The sequence below is a fragment of the Aotus nancymaae genome, unplaced genomic scaffold, assembly GCF_030222135.1.
Source record: "Aotus nancymaae isolate 86718 unplaced genomic scaffold, 86718_ANA_hifiasm-v0.15.2.pri h1tg000059l, whole genome shotgun sequence".
Classification (NCBI taxonomy): Eukaryota; Metazoa; Chordata; class Mammalia; order Primates; family Aotidae; genus Aotus; species Aotus nancymaae.
Genome location: NW_026988473.1, coordinates 22,015,428 through 22,028,609, shown reverse-complemented (window position 1 = coordinate 22,028,609; position 13,182 = coordinate 22,015,428).

The window sequence follows — 13,182 nt, the reverse complement described above, 5'->3', positions numbered from 1 at the left end:
GTAAAATGCATTGATTCACAAACATAAATTGCATTAAACTTATGTGTATTTATTTACATAGCACCCTTTTGTTGATGCAACACATTTTTACATAGAACATTTTAAATTCTGCAGTGTATTATCTTGGAGCGTCTTTCAATAAGAGCAAGTATAGATGTACCTCACAAATATTTTCTTTTCAAATATTTCCATTTATCTAAGTATCATAAAAATAAATTGAACAGATTGTAAAAGAACAACTGAACTTTTACATACATATCTACCCATGTAACTACACATCAGATTTTCCATATCACAGAAGATTGCTATTTAACTCTTATGCATTCAAATATTTCCTCAAAATTAGGTCACACATTTGACTTTCATGCAGGGAGACTGGTTTTGTTTTTAATGAACTCAATATACATAGTCATGTAATGTGTATCTTTTCATGTCTGGCATCTTTTGCTCAGCAGTTTGTCTCTAAGATTCATACAGAACGTACATGTCTCAGAAATGTGTTCTTTTTAAATTCTATGTATTATTATTCTGTTGTACAAATATACTACAATTTATTTACACATTTTAGTGTTAATAAACATTCGGACTTGTCTTAGTTTATTCAACCTGCTATATCAAAATAAACATTCGGACTTGTCTTAGTTTATTCAACCTGCTATATCAAAATACCTTAGACTTGGAAATTTGTTAACAACAGGAATTAATTGCTCACAGATCTGGAAAGCTGTCTGGGAAGTCCAAGATCAAGGTGCTGGCAGATTTAGTTTCTGGTAAGAGCTCTGCTTCAAGGACAGTGTCTTGTTGTTGTGTGCTCACATGGTGGAAGGGCAGAATGCTGTATTCTCACATGATGGAAGAGGGCAAGGGTTTTCCCTTCAGCATCTTTATAAAGGCATTAATTCCATTCATGAAGGGAAAGCCCTCACGACTTAATTATTTCACAAAAGGCCCCACCTCTTAATACCACCACACTAGAGATTAGGTTTCAACACAAATTTTGAAGGGGCATATTCAGATCATAACAAAGTTATGTCCATTAGTTGACTATTATGAATTAAATGCCTTTTAGCTTGTTTTGTTTAGGTCTTTCAGTAAATATGAACACTAGTATTTGCTGCATATATATCCAAGTGGAATTCCCGATTCATGGGATACACATATACTTAGCTTGAGGAAATATGGGCAGTTTTCCAAAGTGGTTATAATAATTTACATTCACTGCAGCAGTGCATGAATTTACTGCATTTATTTGCCCAGTATTAGATATTCGCAGTTCTCTTACTTTTAGTCATGGTTGATGTGTATTCAGTATTATCACATTATGGTTTTAATTATATCTTCATAATGATTAAATATGTTAGAGAACTTTTCATATGACGATTAGGTAACTTTTCTTGTGTTACATCTGTTCAACTTCTGTCACGTTTTTATTATTTATCCTATCCTATGCATTCTTGAAAACAAAATGTACATTTTACTGTTGTGGATGGAAAATTCTAGTTATGTTAGTTAGGACTCTTATTGATAGCATTGTACACGTCTCTATATTTTTACTGAGTGTATAGTTTTATAATTACTAAGAAGGGGATATTGAAATCTCTATCTATAATTACCAGTTGATTTATTTCTTCTTATAATTCCATTAAATTATTCTGAAAATATAACAATTACTGAAAAGAGGTCTTACTGAAAAGCGTAAGTCAGAAAAACATTTGCTCCAAAACTAGTTGCTTTTTATAAGACTAGAGAGTGGGGTTTCTGTTTCCTTCTCTTTTATTACTACACCACAGGAATGTGAGGTGGGGAGGGAGGGAGTTGATGGCTGGGAAGATAAAGGAGGGGTGAAGGAAGGAAAGAGACAGAAGAAAAGAGAAGCCAAATTTGAATTAGAATGTTGATAAGTGGAAAATACTAGAACACACAAGAATTGTTTTGTGTTGCCAATACAGTCAACTCTTTGTTATTATAAATCGTCTCCCTGTTTCTAGTAACATTTCTTGCATTAAAACCTACTTTTTATGACACTAATACAGCTACTTCTACTTTCTTCTATTTACGATTTGTATGGTATATCTTTTTCATTCTTTTATTTTCAGTCTATTTACATCTTTAAATCTGAAATATTTCTTTTGTAGAGAAGATCTTGCAAAAGTTTATTTTTATTTATATAATTTTATATGCACTGACAATCGAGTGAAATATTTAATCTATTTGCAATGTAATTATTTGCATAGTTGGATTTTTTTCCAATTTGATATTAAAATGTTTTCTAAAACACTCAAATCTTTTGAAAACTGCAAACTACTTTGAACAAAGCTAAACTAGTACTCTATATCACAGGAAGGCAAACTATAGCACATAAGCCAAACCCTGCTTATCTCTTGTTTTGTAAATAAAATTTTATTGGAACTCAGCATACATATTTGTTTACATATCTTCTATGGCTGCTTACGTGTTACAAGAGCAAAGTTGAGTAATAGCTACAGAGGCCATATGGTACTGTTTTAGAAAATCAAACTGAAGAATTCTCTCAGAATATTCACATAAAATGTAAATAGACATATAAATGAATGCACATAAAAGAGATAAAAATAGTAGGTAGAATCAAGAAATTAAAACATAGTTTTATAAAATTCTGAAAAGAGATAAATCCTATAATTGGGAAAAGGAGATATAAAACTAGTGACAAAAATTTTCACAGATAATCAGAAAGTTAGTCCCAAGATTGAAAAAAAAAAAGGCTAATGCTGGACTCAGAAGTATGAAATAAAAGCAAATTTTTAAAAAACAACTTCTAGGAATATTTTTGATATGTAATAAAGAGACTATTATTATTTACTGAATAGTAGCATGCTTAAAATACATGGTCTGCTTGCTGAGTAAAGGTTTTTATTACTGTTCATCTATTTTTTTGTTTTGTCTTTCAATATGTATTCTTGAGATTTTACTATTCTGAGTGATACTCTTCTGTTGTAATTTACATTTAAGTTTAAGCATTTATTTCCAAAGCACTGATCTTCAAGGGAGACATTCTGGAACAATGATTCTATGCCTTTGGTTAAAATTCTTTCATCAACAATTTTGGCTTAATAGAAAAATATGTGAACTGGAAAAGAAAGGAAAAAAAGGAACAAGGAAAGAAATCGAGGGTTAATAGTGGTCAGCAAATTAAAGCTTGTCATGTGATGAGTACATAAAATGCAAACAGCAAAGCGGAACTAAAGGAATGTAATTTTAGGTATGTTATCAACATATCAATAACTAGATGACGGGTATAAAAACATAGTACTCTGTAATCAAAAAAGCAAAGCATTCTGTTTTAATTCCTCTTTCCTTTCAAGACTTCAGGATATAAGAAACCTTCCCAGAGAGGAGAGAAATGGTTGCTCCCACCTCATCCTTTTCAAAGGTTCATTTCTACTGATAAATAATATGCTAGTATACATTTCATGCTACAAAACAGGTATACAAATACAATTATTTTCCCTATAATAAAACATTCTTTCTGTTTTAAGCCCCAATTTCAGCAGGGTTTGACGTTTTAAGTGTGGTCAATTCAGGAACTCAATGATTTGAGAATTTCCCCTCCTCTTATCCTGAATTTTTGTCTGGAGCCACATGGACCATTTGATTGCTAAGGCATTGGGTAGAGAAGTAGTTATATGGTGGTTAATCATTGCCATTTACTCAAGCTGAAATATATTGAGACAAGCATTTTTTCTTTAATCAATATTTTGTTCACCTACATAAATAATTGAGACAATTTAAATTTCACTTGGAATTTAATCTTTGGTCTGCTGCTACATCCTTAGGCACAGGCCTCTCAATCCTGATACTCTTTCAGATACTGTGGCGTTTTTCTTGAGCATTCAGATTAGCACAGTACTCTTGCACTGTCCTAAAGTTCTGGGAACAGAAGTGTGTCACAGACCCATTGCTTAGATATCTAGCTCAGCTGTTTCTCTTCTCCTGCTCCTAACTCGTGCTAGGCATGTAGGTGCTCTACGAGTGTGAGACTGGCTATCTGTTTGGGTTCTCTCAAGTTCTCGCTTACAGCTTCCAAACCCATTTGGATTTTCTGCCCTCTCTCTATCTCTCACCCCACCTCAGCTGGAAGGCAGGACACATGGTCCATTTTCTCTGACTCTTTTTAGCCTTATGTTTTATCTAACATGAGTCAGCTAGCTACTCTTTGATAGCTGTTATTAAGGGCATAAGTATAATAATGTTCTGAATCCTGCAGGATTTAGGGATATGAAACCGAATCATTCAAATTCTTGCATTACAAGTTACTTCTTCTCCTTTAAAACTATTGCCATATCATTCCTTTTAAAAGTCAACTTCAAAACCCAAAAGTTACTGGTGATAGTTCCAAGGAAATATACATTTGTCAAAACTAATTGAACTATACACTTGAAAGAGAACATGATCTTGTATGTAAACTATACTTCAATAAAGTTAATTTTAAACATACAATAAAAGCTCAAAATTTAGTAAATGACTTTCTTTGGTATTTTCTTTCAGGCAATTAGCAGAAAATATTCTAAACACTACCTTATCTGTGGAATTTAGTAACTGAGACAAGAGAATGCAGAAAGGGAGAATCACACAAAATAATATCCCATGCAATAATATTAGTAGCAGTAATAACAGGGGTCATGAAAACTAACACTTAAAAATTTCTACTATGTGCTAGAAAACCCAGAATAGTTTTTATCAGCTAATTTCTACTATAATTTTTTAAATTTTATTTTTTTAAATTTTTTATTTCCATAGGTTTTTGGGGAATAGGTGATATTTGGTTATATGAATACGTTCTTTAATGGTGATTTGTGAGATATTGGTATACCCATCACCCAAGCAATATACACTGAACCCAGTTTGTAGTCTTTTATCCCTCAACCCCTCCCACCCTTTTTTGCAATTGCAAAAATATGGTATCAGACCAAATGCCTATCAATCAAGTTGATAAATTGTTGTGAGAGAGACATATATATATACATATATATGTATATATATCACAACATGTATTTATATATGTGATGGAATAGTACTCAACTATAAAAAGGAAAAATAATTTCACCATAATATTATAAAATGGGTTTGTGGTTAGATTCATTTCACAACCAAAAGTGCTGAGATTTGGAAGATTAAGGAAAACAGGTAAGATCATACAGCTTCTTTATGGCAGAGGAGTGATTTAAAAGCAGAGAACCTAACATCAAAGTCCTCACTTAATTACTACCCTATACAAACTTGCAAAGCTAATTTTTATGGTCAAACTTACAATTTCAATACAACTGAAAATTATAATGGTAAGGTGATGATGATGATGATTGTTGTGGTGGTGATGGCATGATATAGATATGCTGATATTGGCAATTTTTAATACTTATGCCAGGCATTCCTAATGCTAATATAAACTTATCCATTTATTGCTCACAAAAGACTTAGGACAATATTACTGTTAATATTTCCATGTTACAAATGAGAAAAATGTGGGATAAATTATTATCATGTATAACATATCTAAAATTACACAGCTAAAAAGTATTGCAAGTTAGACAGAAATATAGGTTTGATTAGACATCAAAACTTACTCCTGTATTTCTTTTAATAGCTTGATTTTCTCTCCTTTTAAAAATAAGCACATCATTTCTATTGTTACAATGTTTTGAATCCCATGATGAGTAATTTAACTATATTACATTATTGTTATTCATTTTGGATCATTAACTAAATAACAAATGTCACTGCTTTTTCAAGAAAAGTACAAGTTGTCATCTTGGACAAAGCTGGGGGCTGATAAAATGGAAAAATAGAACTAACCCCTTTCTGAACTTGGTTTATATCAATGTATTCAAATCTATGTGGCACATCTAGCTATCCAGCTATCACATATGTATCTTTTTCTACTCATAGATTTGTTCAGCTTACATATTACTGATGTTTTTATTTTAAGATTCTTTGTGAAGAAAGGATGAGAGGAAGGTAAAAATATGCAATAACTTTTATAGCTGGCTTTTGCTCCTGCTCACTACCAGCTGAAAAGTTAAGTACTATAACTACTTCCTGATTCCACCAATGCACATAAACTCACAGAAAGTTATTGACTAGTTTCCTATGGGTTCTTAGTACTTAGTATGAAAATGCATTGCTTCACAAATTCCAGAGGCCCAGGGTAAAACAGAAATGTGAAACTTATGAAATAACCCCTGGGACTAAGGAATTAGGAATCCTTCAACAGTAGAACAAGGCAAAAAAAGGAAAGCTCAAGAAATACAAGATGAGCTTTGATGCTCTCCAGTGAGGCATGAAGTTAGAGGCAGTGGTAAAGCTCCATTTAAAAGTTGTATTTTCAGAGCTATTTCCTTCAATACTGCTTAACACTATAATCTTATTAACCACTGGACTGAGACAAAGATGACTTCAGCAGTTAGCTCAGTGTAAACTGAACATATTTTAGCAACTCCCATGAAAAGTCACTGCATTCTAAATGACATACTGTTACATACTACATCAGAGAGAAAAATAGTTTTGCTCTAGGGGGAAATTCATGCTCACATAAGGATATTTAGTATTTACATATTATTGGAAATATCATTACGGCCTCAGAGGTAAACACTCTTTTATCCCTGTACTACTTTTATAACAATGTGTAACCCTAAATATGTTTTAATGATTGAATTTTGCCTCAAAATGTGAAAATCTACAGGAATAAATTATGTTTTCAGCTACTACAAATAGTATAAAAGTGCCTCAAATATATAAAGAACACACTTGCATGTCTAAATTAATCTTATTGATTTTTAAATTAGTTTCACATATGAAAGCTAATGTTTTCAAGAAATGAAGCAGTGATTTGGAAAGGTGAATTTATTGAAACATCAGCTGAAATAACTGGAAAATAGCATTGAACATTTTATTTCAAGATCTAGAAATTTGACAACTCCAACAATCCCTGTATTAAATTATACTAATGTTTTTGAAATTGAAGACAACATGTAGAGTAAATTAGAACTGTAGGCTTATCCAAGCTGATACACATTTCTACTTCATCAGTCCATAGCATTACATAATGAAGCTATCAAGACACAATAACTATTAGAGTAACAGAAAGAAGTGGCTCAGAAAGTATGAGACATAGTGACCGTGTGGCAAGTTTCTATTTTCATTGACTAAGTCAACTTTGGAATGCCCAGTAGGTACTTACAGCTACTGGAATATAAGAATTTAAGGTGAAACTGCATCATGTTCAGCATTTGAGCCATATAATTACACAGTGCATCTATTATGCCATTGTTCAGGTATATATCAGTGATCAAAAATCATACATATATGTGTGTGTGTGTGTGTGTGTGTGTGTGTGTGTGTGTGTGTATGTAGGACATGACTCCACCTAAGTTATAGAACATTAAACGTGAGACCCTAGAGGCCATGGAAACAAACAGCATTTTATTGCTCTCTCCTGCAAACCTTCCATTATTTATACCTTTCTTTTTATCTAGAATGGAAAAAAAAAATGTGAAAATCAACAACATCATCTCAGGCCTGAGGAATCCTCACATCTCCTTTAAATCTTTGTAAATCTCCAAGGACTATTGGTAGTTATCCAATAAAACTAATGCTTTGTAAGTACTCAAGGGGAAAATAGAAATACGTATGCCCATCAAATTATTGTATTAAATCCAAGGGGTAGTTTCTTCTCTGTGTAATCACCTTCAGTGGTCTAATGAGGAAAATAGAACAAATGGCATGCGGTTGCCACAGCAACATTTTTTATTCTCTTACCTAGTGTTAGACAGTATTTTTTTTTTTTTGGTTTCCATTTTCTTTGCTTTGTTTTAATAGAATAAAAGCATCTCTAATGAATGTAATTTTACTACTCCCAGTTTCTGGTTTGCTTCACTATAATGAATAAATTTGAATAGGGATGCATATCCCAATAATGAAGTACATATGTTCATACATAATTATGTGGTGGCATTATTTTGAAGACATAATGCTACCGACAAATACGGTGGTTTCCTGCTTCATAAGGCAATTAATAGTGTTGTTTACTGTTCTATACATTTTCTCTTTTATCATACATAATTTGTTAAGTAAATTAGACACTAAACTTTGTGTGGATTTAACCGATATCAAATAATAAACTATTATCAAGGATTTAATGATACAGAAATAGATCTGGGAAAGAAATAGTACTCTGATGCAAATAGTTGCCATGGCAATAACTTGAAATCACTGTGTGATTTTTAAAATATATATGTTTTAAGAAAATGCAAATTTTACTAGCATTAAAAAATACTAGACTATACCAGATTTATCATAAAAAGAATAAAACAAAAAGCAAAAGCACTTAGCTTTTATTTTCCAAGTTATCATATGTCTCTATTTAATATCAACAATTTGAATATTGAATTATCCCACCAGAAGAAATATTTATTCACAAATAGAAAAACCATATCTAATAGTAGAAGAATTCATGCACTGACTGGAAACTTGGACTAAATGAGTTTTATATCATTACAAAGGACAAAGCTCTATGATTTCAATATGTGTGTAGACATGTATTTAGTGGAGTATAAGCAGGAAAACTAGCATTGTCAAAATCTAAATCAATCATTATAAATACAGAAATTATAAAACATAAGTAAAAGCTCAATAAGAGTGTCAAAAACATAGTAGACAGTAAAGATCTGTTATATGAGCAAATTAATACTCTAATTATGCCATTTACCCTATCCTCACCTCAATAATAAATATTGAATCTCTGTAATACATAAATTAGCTTAAAACAATGGAAGATATATTATCTAGTCCTAATTAATTAATTATACCTGTAAGGTTACAAGTCCTAATGTTAGACAGCAAGCATTACCTACAAATAATAGTAACAGATAATTGATATAGACAATAGACAGCATTACCTGTAAATAATTGTAATAGGCAATTATCAACCATTACTTTCCAAAATGTAAGTTAATGCTTTCTAAAACAAATGGAGACTTATCTGTTGGAAAGGGCTTCTAAGAACACTACCGTACCCAGAAAATATGTTTCAATAGCTACACCAAATTGGTTAAATTAAAATGAGACTATGGATGTGGTCTTGTATGTGGGTGCATAGAAGGCCCTTAACAATTACTTCTTGAAATTATAAACAGAAAGGAAAAGATACTACCTCTGTATTCTTTCACATTTATTCATAAGCTCGTCTATTCCCTGTTTTTGCTAGTAGTGTAGCTCTCAAATAATTTTCAATTACTAATAACTGGGTAAAGTACACACACACATGCAAAAATATATACATACACACATGCATGCATATAATCTTACCTAATAATGTTATTTTATTAACATTTAACTCTTTAGGGTTTACCAATCACATTCTTAGTGAGTAATTCATTTGATCTATACAACAATTCTGAAAAATATCATAGTTTTATTTTATAAGTTGAGACTAAGAGGGAAAATAATAAGTGTATAACCCAGGGTCATACAGTTAGTAAGTGTATAAATCTAGGTTTTTTATTTTATAGAGAGCCCATACTCTCAGAAATCCAGCACTTTTCTTTTATATCACTTCAGTTTCTCATACTGTAGTGTATGATTGGAGCATATGCTCTAAAGTCTCCTGTGCCTCTTTCATAAAAGATCTGTGTGATAATTCTTTGGGTAGGTACCAATATTTCTTAGTCACCCCTGCTACGTTGCTGATTCAGTGGCTGATGTTGAGAATCTCTCCAATATGTGTGAAAACCCATTAATTCTGGATCAGTAAGGCAGTCTACCTAAATTTCATCACTGAGATTATCATTGAAGAAGAATATTGTTAATAATAGGAAAAATATTACACAAAAACACATATTTTGAGACTAGAAATTAGTACTTATTGGAAATTATTGCCAGTATCCTGTGTAATCTCAACCAAAGATATCAAAAAATTTATGTTTGAGGATGAGGAAGAGATAAAACTAATTTTGAAAGGGAGAAAGACAGAGAAATGCAATAATACTTATTGAATACCTAATATGTACCTTTTATAGTGTTAAGCTTTTTTCATAATTTACATTTGATGTTATCATTTTGATACTCATGTTGTAGACAAGAAACGTGAATATGGCATGAGGGGAGAACATGAATCATAAAATACTCAGTTAGTATGTAACATCCTTGAGATGAAAACCTAAATTGTGCAGATGCCAAAGCTTTTACTGCTATAGTATCGCATTTCATCATTCATGAAAAAAGAATGAATATATGTGTTTGTGTGTGTAGTGTGTAGTGTGTAGTGTGTGTGTGTGTGTGTATGTGTGTTGGGGAAGAGGCTAAAGATGTAAATATATTAACTTATGTAATTTTCACAGTAATACTATTTTAATTATCTCTGATAAATATGAAAACTTAGTTGCAGATATAATCATTCTGCTCATAAACTACAGAGAGGCAAGAACAAATAACTCTTCTCAATCTAATAAAAACACTGATTTCTGACTAGATCTGGAACAGTAATCTATAAAAATTATAAGAATTATCAAAGTTTCCCAACCCTAAATAAGTATAGTAGAGCAAACGTGGAAGCAAGCAGGCATTTATAAAGTTTGCATTTGCGTATTAATTGGTTTTCATGAATTTATATTGCTATAGTCTACAGATATTTGATGTAAGAAAAATATAAACCAAAAAGTTGAAAATGTATTTCTTGGTTATTCTTTTCTTAGTATGACTAGGTAACAGTTAAGACTGATTTCTACTGTATTCCTGTATATTCACTTTTTATTTACCCCAAAATATTTATTTGATCCTCAAGATACCAGGAATACATAAGTGAATGAAACAGATAAAAAACTTTCCCTCCTAAGTTCTATATTTTAAACAGAAATAGAAAATAAACAATTAAATAAGTAAAAATATATAGCAAGTTGTATGGCTATAAATTAATAGAGTTCATTAACACAGAGAAGGTGTATAGTGAGATCCAGAAAGGAGAAATGTTTGCTGCAAATTTTAATGTAAAATCAGGTGACCATAGACGATTTCCTGAAAGAGTTGGAAGAGTGAATCCTGAAGGTACCTGAGGGGTAATTTTGGAGGTCAGGAGTTCAAGACCATCCTGCCCAACATGGAGAAACCCCATCTCTACTAAAAATACAAAATTATCTGGGTGTGGTGGTGTATGCCTGTAATACCAGCTACTCAGGAGGCTGAGGCTGGAGAATTGCTTGAACCTGGGAGGCAGAGGTTGTGGTGAGCTGACATGGTGTCATTGCACTCCAGCCTGGGCAACAAGAGTGAAACTCCATCTCAAAAAAAAAAAAAAAAAAGAAAAAGAAAAAGAAAGGGTTGCAACTGCAAAAGCCCTGAGAAACAAGGAGAAGTAACAAAACACTTTGAAATGACTAAACAATATGAGTACAGTAAGATAATGAGTCAGAGAGATAATTATGGTGGTGGCAGATTTTGTACAACCTCCTAGGTCATCTACTCAAGTTTACTCTTTGTGGAATCAAATATATTTTAAAGATAGAACTTAAAATGTTTGCTGATTTATAAAATATAGGATATGTGAGGAAAAGATGAGTCAAGAACAATTAAATCCCAGATATATTGTATGAACAATTATAAGAATGGGTTTCCTATTGAGACAGAAAAAAAGATGGTAGAAGCAGATTTTAGTGGAAATTGAAGAAAGATTGAACATGTTATATGTAAGATGCACATTATATATCCAAGTGGACAGTTAAGTATGCAGATGGATATATGAACTGGAGTTCAAGGAACAGGTCAGGGCTTGAGATGTAAATGTGGGTTTGTAAGTGTATTGACGGTATATAAAAGTATTAGACTTGAAGAAATTGGCAAATAAATTAATTTTTATGTTTTAAAAAAGAGAGTAAGTTTAAAGATTGAGCCTTATAGAGATTTTGGAGATGATGATAAACTAAAAAAATAGTGACAAGGAGAGACCATTAAAGAGAAAACTTGTCTTGTCTTAGAAGTGTAGTGAATAAAGTATTTCATGTAGGGAGGGATCCACTAAGTTGAATGCTGCTGACAGGCCAAGTTGGAAAAGGCATGAGAACTGACCATTTAGCCTCATGGACATCACTGGAGATCTTTGAAAATAGCAGTTAGATTGGAGAGTGGAGGTTAAAGCCTGACTGGAGAGGCTTCACAAAGTTCATGTCCTTTGTAGGGACATGGATGAATCTGGAAACCGTCATTCTCAGCAAACTGACACAAGAACAGAAAATCAAACACCGTATGTTCTCATTCATAGGCGGGTGTTGAACAATAAGAACACATGAACACAGGGAGGGGAGCATCACACACTGGGGTCTGTTGGGGGGTGACTAGGAGAGGAACAGTGGTGGGGGTGGGGAGTTGGGGAGGGATAACATGGGGAGAAATGCCAGATATAGGTCATGGGGGATGGAGGCAGTAAACCAGCTTTCCACGTATGTACCTATGCAACAACCCTGCATGGTCTGCACGTGTGCCCCACAACCTAAAGTACCAAAAAAAAAAAAATGAATGAGAAGAGTCCAGGCACAGTGGCCCAAGCCTGTAATCCAGCACTTTGGGAGGCTGAGGTGGGCAGATCATGAGGTCAGGAGTTTGAGACCAGCCTGGCCAATATGATGAAACCCCTACTCTACTAAAAATACAAAATTAGCCCTGGGCGTGAGGGTGCACGCCTATAGTCCCAACTATTCGGGAGGCTGAGGCAGAAGAATCAACTGAACCCAGGAGGCGAAGGTTGCAGTGAGCCGAGATATCACGCCACCACGCTCAGGCCTGGGAAACACAGCGAGACTCGTCTCAAGAAAACAAACAAAAAAAAAAAAAAAAAAAAAAGGAGAGAAATTTGAGACAGTACAAATAGGCAAGGCTTTTAAACTTGCTCTTAGCCAGAAGGCAATGGCAATGCTTTTATGTTTTACGCTAAAATACAGGAGATAAATGGGGTTGATGTAATGATGGTAAATTCAAGGGCTTATACAGATATGAGAGAATCACTGCTGATCATATTTGTAGGATCATCAGAAAGACTGCATAAAAAAAGAAAATTGATGATGCAAAACAGAGAGAGAGAGAAGCATCAATGGAGTGATATTCTTGAGAAGGAAATAGGTGTTGGAATCTCATAGAGGGATGTTTCTCAATAGAAGCAAAACA